The sequence below is a fragment of the Moschus berezovskii genome, chromosome 12, assembly GCF_049115385.1.
Source record: "Moschus berezovskii isolate FMDL1 chromosome 12, NW_MosBer_1.0, whole genome shotgun sequence".
NCBI classification, from domain to species: domain Eukaryota; kingdom Metazoa; phylum Chordata; class Mammalia; order Artiodactyla; family Moschidae; genus Moschus; species Moschus berezovskii.
Window position 1 is genome coordinate 36,367,142 of NC_142471.1, and position 10,747 is coordinate 36,377,888.

Here is a 10,747-nt window from a genome sequence, read left to right on the forward strand (position 1 = left end):
AAAAGCATCAATTCTTCGGTGTTCGGCTTTCTTTATGGTCCAACTCTCACATCCATACATGACTACTGGAAAAACCATAGCTTTGACTAGATGGACTTTGTTGGCAAAGCAATGTGTCTGCTTTCTAATATTCTTCCTAGGTTAGTCATAGCTTTTCTTCCAAGGAGCAAGTGTTTTTTAATTTCATGGCTGCAGTCACCATCTGCAGTGATTTTGGAGCCCAAAAAATAAAGTCTCTCACTGTTTCCACTGTTGCTCCATCTATTTGCCATGAAGTGATGGGACCAGATGCCATAATCTTAGTTTTCTGAATGTTGAGTTTTAAGCCAACTTTTTCACTCTTCTCTTTCACTTTCATCAAGAAGCTCTTTAGTTCTTCGTCTTCTGCCATAAGTGTGGTGTTACCTGCATGTCTGAGGTTATTGATATTTCTCCCACAGTCTTGATTCCAGCTTGTGCTTCTTCCAGTCCTGCATTTCTCATGATGTTACTCTGCATGTAAGTTAAATAAGCAGGGTGACAACATACAGCCCACGGCTATCCCACAGGAAATGTATGGGTCAACTCTGCCCTCTGGTGGCTGCAGGAAAAATTGCAGTCAAATGAGACGATCTGAAAACAAACTCCACACATCCCACTCTCCCTGTTCACTCATTCCACCTTCACGAAGGGCTGTTTTATATCAGGGGCCTTGATAGGTCCTGACTTAATCCTCTCACTCTCCTGGCTCTACTATGAGGATCTTCTTTCCCCCTGACCTAGCCTGATAGAGTCTTCACCCTTGGACGTTCCATCCCTATTTCCACAGAGGGTGACTCAATGCTGTGCCCTGGAGAAGGCAGATGTGAACACTGTCCCCTCCTGAGCACCTGTTAGGTTCCTTTACATCCACCATATCCTTCGCAGGGCCCATCTTTACTCCCATATATAATAGAGGAACTGAGGCTTACTGAGGCTGGGTAACTTACCAGAAGTGGCACGGTCTGCAGGTTCTAGAGTCAGGTTTGAACTTCCTCCCATCTGATCTGACAGAATCTTGGGCAAAGCTTCCCTGAAGATCCAGTGCATCCTTTGCCCACAGCCTTGGCTTAGGCTCTGGATGGACTTCTCTCGGACAGTCACTCAGCAAGGTAGACCTTATCCAAGCCTCAGGTCCCAGGACTGCTTACTGTATCAGCCAGAAGCTCCAGCCTTGCCCTTTGCCTAGAATCCACATCCAACCCTGGGCGTGTTTGATACTGGATCAGCTAGACTACTGGGCACAGCGACTTACGCCCCAGCCTCCAGTCCCAAGGCTCCTGCTCCAGATCTTGGCTCAGGCTGCTCCTAGGCCTTCAGCAGGTGCACAGCCAGTGGTGCCATCAGGGAAGGCTCTTCACTGTAGATGAAAAGGCTGAAGGCCTCCCTGGCCCAGAAGCCCTGGAGAGGTGAGAATCCCAACCTGTATGTACCTTGTGCAGCCCTAAATAACTGAACTCAGTCCAGCCCTGGTGACAATCAGAGGACAGCAGCCCTGCCAGACCCAGACAGACCACCAGGAGCCCCTGATGCCATGACATAACCTCTGCTATTCTCTTACCACCCAGCAACACAGAAGCTTCGACAGGGAAAAAGTGTTCCGATATGTCTAATGTCTTTGGTGGTTGAACTTCTCCCAGATAATAGTTAAGAGATAGTGAATTACATCATCAACTTAAATTTAACTCATTACATTTTCTAGACATTAAAATATAATGGGAATAATTTTAAAAACCACTACCTGCTAAATACTATCCATAACTTTGTTAATAATACTACGGAGATGCAATATGAGAAGAAAAAAAAGACATGTAAAAATAGTTCTTTAAAAACAAATATAGCTAATTCAAAAATACATTTGGACAAGGTAAGTTTTTACATTGGGCCTTGGGGTAATTTTGGGATTTGGATTAGCAAAGCCATGTGCAGGGTCACAAAGCCAAGAATCCATTTCTACTTTCTGTTTGAGGGAATGCAGGGAAGACCCAGCCCACAAGGGAGGACCTGAGAACAATGACCCCTTGGTGAGAAGCTAGCTCAAGGGCCCACCCTGGCTTCCTGGAGGAAAAGAAGAGAACATCCTGCTGCCATGAACTCCACAGGTGCATTCACAGGATGGCTGGGGGACCAGGAGGAGCAGTGAATGCCTGGCAGGCAAGGAGGGGAGAAGGGAGGGGAAAAGAAATGTGTCCAGGGCTCAGTGAACATGCCCTCCCTGACAAATGCTCCATCTGGATCATTAGATGCGTGACCCAAATCTAGAATCTCTGTGTGTTTTTTTAATTAAACTAGAGTTGATTTGTAATATTAGCTTCAGGTATATAACAGTGATTCAATATTTTGTAGATTATACCCCATTTAAAGTTAATGTTAAAGTTAATATTGGCTATATTCCCCGTGCTGTACTATACTCCCTTCTCACCTACTGAAACATGGCTTTTACCTCAATCTCTTGCCCCTACCCACTTCTCTACTATGATAACCACTAGCTTGTTCTCTGTAAGTCCATTTCCTTCTTGTTACACAACATTTTATTCAATTTCAAATGTGAGTGAAGACATACAGTATTTGTCTTTGTTTCATTAAGCTTAATACTCTTCAGGTCCATCCACCTTGTTGCAAATGGCAGAATTCCATTCCCATCACTTCATGGGAAATAGATGGGGAAATAGTGGAAACAGTGTCAGACTTTATTTTTGGGGGCTCCAAAATCACTGTGGATGCTGATTACAGCCATGAAATTAAAAGACGCTTACTCCTTGGAAGGAAAGTTATGACCAACCTAGATAGCAGATTAAAAAGCAGAGACATTACTTTACCAACCAAGGTCCATCTAGTCAAGGCTATGGTTTTTCCCGTGGTCATGTATGGAGGTGAGAGCTGGACTGTGAAGAAAGCTGATCGCTGAAGAATTGATGCTTTTGAACTGTGGTGTTGGAGAAGACTGTTGAGAGTCCCTTGGACTGCAAGGAGATCCAACCAGTCCATTCTAAAGGAGATCAATCCTGGGTGTTCTTAAACTGAATACTCTTCAGTTCCATCCACCTTGTTGCAAATGGCAGAATTCCTTTTTTTTTTTTTTTTTTTTTATGATTGAATAACCTCAGTCGGTAAAGAATCTGCCGGCAGTGCAGGAGACCCGGGCTTGATCCTTAGGTTGGGAAGATACCCTGGAGAAGGAAATGGCTACCCACTCCAGTTTTCTTAACTGGAAAATCCCATGGACAGGGGAGTCTGGTAGGATGCAGTCCATGGTGTCGCAAAGAGTCGGGCACAACTAACTCTTCAGTTCACATTTCATGAAATACATACGTCTGCTTTGTGCACTCGTCTGTTGATGGACACTTAGTTTCCCCCATATCTTTGCTAGTGTAAATAATGCAGCTGTGAACGTGCATGCTAGCATGCCAAGTTGCTTCAGTCATGTTTGATTCTTTGTGACCCTATGGACTGTAGCCCACCAGGCTCCTCTGTCCATGAGATTCTCCAGGCAGGAATACTTGAGTGGGTTGCTATTTCCTCCTTCAAGGGATCTTCCAGACCCAGGGGTTGAACCCTCTTCTTTTATGTCTCCTGCATTGGCAGGCGGGTTCTTTATCACTAGCACCACCTGGGAAGCCCCAGTTCTGAACATTAAGGTGCATATATCTTTTTGAATTAGTGTTTTTATTTTCTTCAGGTAAATACCCAGAAGTGGAATTGCTGGATCATATGGTAGTTCTTTGGCTCTGCCTTGCTTTGGGAAAAGAATGAAAACTGACCTTTTCTGGTTCTGTGGCCACTGCTGAGTTTTCCAAATTTGCTGATGTATTGAGCCCTGTACTTTAACAGCATCGTCTTTTAGGATTTGAAATAGCTCAGCTGGAATTCTGTCACCTCCACTAGCTTTTTTTGTAGTAATGCTTCCTAAGGCCCACTTGCCTTCACATTCAAGGATGTCTGGCTCTAAGTGAGTGACCACACCATCATGGTTATCTGGGTCATTAAGACCTTTTTTGTATAGTCAGTTTTCATTCTGATGTCAAAGAATGTTAAAACTACCATGCAACTGTGCTCATTTCACATGTTAGCAAGGTTAGGCTCAAATCCTTCAAGCTAGGCTTCAGCAGCATGAACTGAGAACTTCTAGATGTGCAAGCTGGTTTCCAAGAGGCAGAAGAACCAGAGATTAAATTGCCAACATGGATCATGGAGAAAACAAGGGAATTCCAGAAAAACATCTACTTCTGCTTCACTGACTGCGCTCAAGATTTTGACTCTGTGGATCACAACAAATTGTGGAAATTCTTAAGAGATGGGAATGACAGTCCTAACCACTAGACCATCAGGTAACTCCCTATTTATTCTCTTTTTGATTACAGCCGTTATGACAGGTTTGAGGTAATATCTCATTGTGGTTATGATTTGCATCTCCTGATGTTTAGCGATGTTGAGCATCTTTTCATGTGACTGTTGGCCATCTGAATGTCTTTAGAAACAATATCTATTCAGGTCTTCTGCCCATCTCTTAATTGTTTGTTTTTATATTAAGTTACAAGAGCTCCCGTCTGGCCTGCAAACTTTCTGCAGAAAAATCGGCTGACAGTCTTACGAGGGTTTCCTTATATGTGAATTGGTTCTTCTCTTGCTGCCTTTAAAATTCTCTTTAACTTTTTAAATTTAAATATCTTGTTATATCTTGGTGTAAGTCTGTTTGGGTTCATCTTGTTTGAGACCCTCTGTGGATAGGAGGGAGGGAAGGGAAAAAAGATAGAAAAAAGGAGGGGTTGTTAGGAAGGGGAGAGAGGCAGTGAGGCAGGAGGGAAGGGAGAGAGGAAGGGACGGGAGGAAACCACCGTTTGCCACGCCTGAGCATTCACACATTACTGCTCTCTGTCTACAGCTTCCCCTAAGGAAGGCTTAAAATTACCATCCACTGCAGTATCTGCTTTACATAATTTAAAATATAAATGCATGCTGTATAATGTTAAACAGCAAATTGAAATAGATGCAAATCTACATGCTAATGACTTTTTTAATTTCATGGCTGCAATCAGCATCTGCAGTGATTTTGGAGCCCAAAAATATAAAGTCTGACACTGTTTCCACTGTTTTTCCATCTATTTCACATGAAGTGATGGGACCAGATGCCATGACCTTTGTTTTCTGAATGTTGAGCTTCAAGCCAACCTTTTCACTCTCCTCTTTCACTTTCATCAAGAGGCTTTTGAGTTCCTCTTCACTCTCTGCCAAAAGGGTAGTGTCATCTGCATATCTGAGGTTATTGATATTTCTCCCAGCAATCTTGATTCCAGCTTGTGCTTCTTCCAGCCCAGCGTTCCTCATGATGTACTCTGCATATAACTTAAATAAGCAGGGTGACAATATACAACCTTGACATACTCCTTTTCCTATTTGGAACCAGTCTGTTGTTCCATGTACAGTTCTGACTGTTGCTTCCTGACCTGCATACAGGTTTCTCAAGAGGCAGGTCAGGTGGTCTGGTATTCCCATCTCTTTCAGAATTTTCCACAGTTTATTGTGATCCACACAGTCAAAGGCCTTGGCATAGTCAATGAAGCAGAAATAGATGTTTTTCTGGAACTCTCTTGCTTTCTCCATGATCCAGCGGATGTTGGCAATTTGATCTCTGGTGCCTCTTCCTTTTCTAAAACCTGCTTGTACATCTGGGAGTTCACGGTTCACATATTGCTGAAGCCTGGCTTGGGGAATTTTGAGCATGACTTGACTAGCGTGTGAGATGAGTGCAACTGTGCGGTAGTTTGAGCATTCTTTGGCATTGCCTTTCTTTGGGATTGGAATGAAGACTGACCTTTTCCAGTCCTGTGGCCACTGCTGAGTTTTCCAAATTTGCTGGCATATTGAGTGCAGCATTTTCACAGCATCATCTTTCAAGACTTGAAATAGCTCAACTGGAATTCCATCACCTCCACTAGCTTTGTTCGTAGCGATGCTTTCTAAGGCCCACTTGACCTCACATTCCAAGATGTCTGGCTCTAGGTCAGTGATCACGTTATCGTGACTATCTTGCTCATGAAGATCTTTTTTGTACAGTTCTTCTGTGTATTCTTGCCACCTCTTCTTAATATCTTCTGCTTCTGTTAGGTCCATACCATTTCTGTCCTTTATCGAGCCCATCTTTGCATGAAATGTTCCCTTGATATCTCTAATTTTCTTGAAGAGATCTCTCGTTTTTCCTATTCTGTTGTTTTCCTCTATTTCTTTGCATTGATCACTGAGGAAGGCTTTCTTATCTCTCCTTGCTATTCTTTGGAACTCTGCATTCAGATGCTTATATCTTTCCTTTTCTCCTTTGCTTTTTGCTTCGCTTCTTTTCACAGCTATTTGTAAGGTCTCCTCAGACAGCCATTTTGCTTTTTTGCATTCCTTTTCCATGGGGATGGTCTTGGTCCCTGTCTCCTGTACAATGTCACAAACCTCCGTCCAGAGTTCATCAGGCACCCTATCTATCAGATCTAGTCCCTTAAATCTATTCCTCACTTCCACTGTATAATCATAAGGGATTTGATTTAGGTCATACCTGAATGGTCTAGTGGTTTTCCCTACTTTCTTCAATTTAAGTCTGAATTTGGCAATAAGGAGTTCATGATCTGAGCCACAGTCAGCTCCTGGTCTTGTTTTTGCTAACTGTATACAGCTTCTCCATCTTTGGCTGCAAAGAATATAATCAATCTGATTTCGGTGTTGACCATCTGGTGATGTCCACGTGTAGAGTCTTCTCTTGTGTTGTTGGAAGAGGGTGTTTGCTATGACCAGTGCATTCTCTTGACAAATGGTCTTTCCCGTGGTCATGTATGGATGTGAGAGTTGGACTGTGAAGAAAGCTGATCGCCGAAGAATCGATGCTTTTGAACTGTGGTGTTGGAGAAGACTCTTGAGAGTCCCTTGTACCGCAGGGAGATCCAACCAGTCCATTCTGGGGGAGATCGATCCTGGGTGTTCATTGGAAGGACTGATGCTGAGGCTGAAACTGCAATACTTTGGCCACCTCATGTGATGAGTTGACTCACTGGAAAAGACTCTGATACTGGGATTAGGGGCAGGAGGAGAAGGGGACGACAGAGAATGAGATGGCTGGATGGTATCACCGACTCTGTGGACATGAGTTTGAGTGAACTCAGGGAGTTGGTGATGGATAGGGAGGCCTGGCATGCTGTGATTCATGGGGTCGCGGAGAGTCGGACACGACTGAGCGACTGAACTGAACTGAACATGCTAATGACATCAGGTCATCACCTAAAATTAAAATTCACCATTTTGGACGACAACAAAAACCTCAAAATTTTTTGAAAAATACAAGTAGCAGAGACTATTTTCTGTAATTGCCTGTGTGGGAAAACTAGAAACAAGTGAAAAAGTTGAAGCAGAAAACCATGTGGAAATTGTAGAACTGCCTCTGGGGTAAATTTTAGATCTAGAAGCCACTGGAATCTATCTGGAGCTCAGAAAGTTATAAATGGAAAATGTAACATAAGAAAAGCAGAGAAACAGAAATAAGATAGAAACCAGTGAGATACTGTAGGACTCATGACCTTGGGATATTTGGTGCCAAAATCAGAGCTAATGAAAGGTGATCTTCCTTTCCTTCTCCCCCCATCACATTTTTTTTTTTTCTTTTTAGGGAGAAAGTTCCTAGGAAGGACCCTCAGTCTTAGCAACAGGAGTGGGGCACTGCTCTTCAGAGCTGTGTGGAGGGAGGTGGAGGGACCTGCCTCTTGGAAGGGAGAGCAGCCCTGGGGGAGGTGATGGGGAGACAGCACTGTCAGCCTGGCCAGGGCTGCCCCCTGGAACTGTCTAGGAGATCCTCAGCCCATTAGAACAAGCTAACCAACTTTACGTCACCCACAAATATCAAGAGGCCCCTACCCCACTGCACCCAACCTCCTGTCAGAAGGAGGGAGGTGTGAGCCGATGGTTTTGGTCAGGGACCCTGGAGGTGGGGGGGCCCCTCAGGGTCCAGGGGTAAGTGAAAGGGGGTTCCCTACTCCTCCCCAGGGGCCCAGGGCTGTCCCTCTTACCAGAGAGTACACACAGCTTGGAGGGTCCTCATACCCTCCAGAGCAGCAGGGCGAGGCCCAGTGCTGAGTGGGACATGATCCAGCCGCTTCTTGAAATGAAGTGAAGGGGACTCAGCCACCACACCTGTGGTTCCCATCCTGCCTGGGGACAGGGTCAGCCCTTTATGGACTGAGGATCCTCAGAGGTGACTCCACCCTCCTGAGCCTCAGTTTCCTCCACTGTAACTTGGGGATCTGAATAGTCCTCTAAGGCTATACAAATGCCTCAGCAGTTGCAGCCTTGGCTTATAGAGGACAGGGGCTCCTTCTAGCCCCCAGTGTCCCGGGGCCACCCTGTTGGGACGCCACAAAACACCCCAGAGGTAGTCCCCTCAACCTTGGCAATGGGAGAGGGCCCTGCTCTTAGGCAGCCAAGAACAGACGTGGGTTTCCCGAGAGAATCACATGCCCACCCTACCGCCACCACCATGACCCATTCAGCACACACCAACCGTGCCTTCCTGCTCCTCCTCAGGATGGGGCATGGCCACCTGACCCACAGTTCAGGGAGGAAAGCACTCTCTCCCTGTCTTGATGGCACCTCTGACCCAAAGGTCAAACCAGACAAGGCATTTAAATTTTATTTTTTTTTGTAATTAATTTATTTTTTATTGGAGGCAAATTATTTTACAATATTATATTGGTTGGTTTTGCCATACATTGACATGAATTCGCCCCGGGTTTACATAAGTTCCCCCTCCTGAACCCCCCTCCCACCTCCCTCCTCCCTTTATCCTCCCTCTGGGTCATCCCCGCATGCCCGCCCCGAGCATCCTATAACGTGCATTGACCCTGAACTAGTGATTCATTTCACATATGACAACATACGTGTTTCAATGACATTCTCCCAAATCATCCCACCCTCACCCTCTCCCACAGAGTCCCAAAGACTGATCTATACATCTGTGTCTCTTTTGCTGTCTCGTATACAGGGTTATCATTTGCATCTTTCTAAATTCCATATATATGCGTTAGTATGCTGTATTGGTGTTTTTCTTTCTGGCTTACTTCACTCTGTATAATAGGCTCCAGTTTCATCCACCTCATTAGAACTGATTCAAATGTATTCTTTTTAATGGCTGAATAATACTCCATTGTGTATATGTACCAAAGCTTTCTTATCCATTTGTCTGCAGATGGACATCTAGGTTGCTTCCATGTCCTGGCTATTATAAACAGTGCTGCAATGAACATTGGAGTACATGTGTCTCTTTCAATTCTGGTTTCCTCGGTGTGTATGCCCAGGAGTGTGATTGCTGGATCATATGGCAGTTCTATTTCCAGTTTTTTGAGGAATCTCCACACTGTTCTCCATAGTGGCTGTACTAGTTTGCATTCCCACCAACAGTGTAAGAGGGTTCCTTTCTCTCCACATCCTCTCCAGCATTTATTGCATGTAGACTTTTGGATAGCAGCCATTCTGACAGGTGTGAAATGGTATCTCATTGTGGTTTTGATTTGCATCTCTCTGATTATAAGGGATGTTGAGCATTTTTTCATGTGTTTGTTAGCCATCTGTATGTCTTCTTTGGAGAAATGTCTGTTTAGTTCTTTGGCCCATTTTTTGATTGGGTCATTTATTTTTCTGGAATTGAGCTGCAGGAGCTGCTTGTATATTTTGGAGATTAATCCTTTATCAGTTGCTTCATTTGCTATTATTTTCTCCCATTCTGAAGGCTGTCTTTTCACCTTGCTTATAGTTTCCTTTGCTGTGCAGAAGCTTTTGATTTTAATTAGGTCCCATTTGTTTATTTTTGCTTTTATTTCCAATATTCTGGGAGGTGGGTCATGGAGGATCCTGCTGTGATTTATGTCGGAGAGTGTTTGTTAAATTTTAAAATAAGAACAAAAGAACCAAGTACCCTCTTGTAAGTTTGTAAACAAGTCACACGGACTGTATTTGGAAATGCGTACTTCCTTATACCTTTGCCAGATCTGGATTTTAAGAATATTTCTCCACCCAACCCCCCAGCCATTTCTTTACCAATACTGCATTTTTTTAAAGTTATTTCTTGAAATGTGTACAGCTGAGCAACATTCATTTCTCGTGGTTTGTTCCATTACTTTAATGACATCTGTTTATTCCTGTTCTTGTGTTTTGTTCATTTACCTCTGGGGTTTTGGCTGCTTTCTTATTGATCTCTGGTTCACTAAATTTGACATTGCAAATATTTTCCATTTGTCACTTATGTTTTATCTTTGTGTTTTTCCCCTAACGCACAAAATTTTTTTATGAAATGAGATATAGTGAATTATTTCCCTATGACTTTTGAGTCTCACGTTTTCCTGCAACAGTCACATCAAATGGGTCCGTTGAACTCCCATATTGTAAGGGGAGGTCCAATGGCACCTTTGATGCACATTTCTGGGGTTGTAAATTCTCCTGGTTCCCTCTGGTTAGTTTCCTCTTACACGGAGTTATTTTCCTACCCACATTTTTCTGCATCTAAGGCTGACAGGAGCCGAAATCAGAGTGCAGCCTCTCTTATTTCCCCAAAACCTCTTTCATGAAGATGCCACGGTAAGAAGGCAGTAGACCTCAGAGTCCAGGAACCAGGCGCCTGTCCCACTGTTTTTTTCCCCACAGACTTACTGAGATATAATTGACCTATAACATAGATACGTTTAAGGTGTACAAAGAGCTGATTTAA